Below are 951 nucleotides of genomic sequence, written 5' to 3' on the forward strand. Positions count from 1 at the left end.
TTGGTGTTAGTCTTTTCTTTCTTTCCTATTTTCAATTCTCTAATTTGAATCTGTGCTTTTGCCTCAAGAACTCACCATGTTCCAGGGGGTGGGGGAGATGGCTCAGCTAGTGAAGTGCTTGCCTACCAAGCATGAGGACCTGAGTTTAATCTCCAGAACCCATGTAAAATGCCACATGGTGGTGGCCATTTGCTGATAATCTTAGAGCTAAGGAGGCAGAGACAAGAGGATCCCTGGGGCTCCCTGGCCAGCAGAATCTAGCCTAATTGGTGAGCCCCAAATCAAAGAGAAATCTTTCTTTAAAAGATGTGGGTTACATTCCTGAGGACTAACAGCCAACGTTGCCCGCTAGCCAACACACACCTGTATACACTCAAACCCACAAGTGCACCTGCACATATTTACACACTTACACACATGCACGCACGCATGCACGCACGTACACACAATCACCATGAGCTGGAAAAGCCTGGTTGTTTTCCCAGCTGGGAAGCTAACTTCATACAACTGCTAAAGCCTTAATCTGGATGTCCCCTGACCCTGCTACTCCACATTGCTGCCATTGGGTATGCTGGTTTTTCTCAGCTTGACAGACTTTAGACATACCTGAGAAGTAATGTTAATTGAGAAAATGTCTCCATAGGATTCCTCCATAGGCAAGTCTGTAGGACTTATTTTCTTAGTGGTTGATGTGGGCAGGTGCCCCGCCCACTGTGGGCGGCACCATTTCTGGGTGTGTAAGAAAGCAGCCTGGGCAAGCCATAGGGATCAAGCTAGTAAGCAGCATTTCTCACTGGTTTCTCCTTCAGTTCTTACCACTAGGTTCTTGCTCTGAGGCCCTGTCCTGACTTCCCTCAGTGATGGAGTGTGATTTGAGAATTGTAGACTGAAATAAACCCTCTCCTTCCCAAGTTGCTTTTGGTCATGTATTTTTATCACAACAGCAGAAAC

Source organism: Microtus oregoni, unplaced genomic scaffold (assembly GCF_018167655.1).
Source record: "Microtus oregoni isolate MIOR12 unplaced genomic scaffold, Mior012 000023F_ref0000262, whole genome shotgun sequence".
NCBI classification, from domain to species: Eukaryota; Metazoa; Chordata; class Mammalia; order Rodentia; family Cricetidae; genus Microtus; species Microtus oregoni.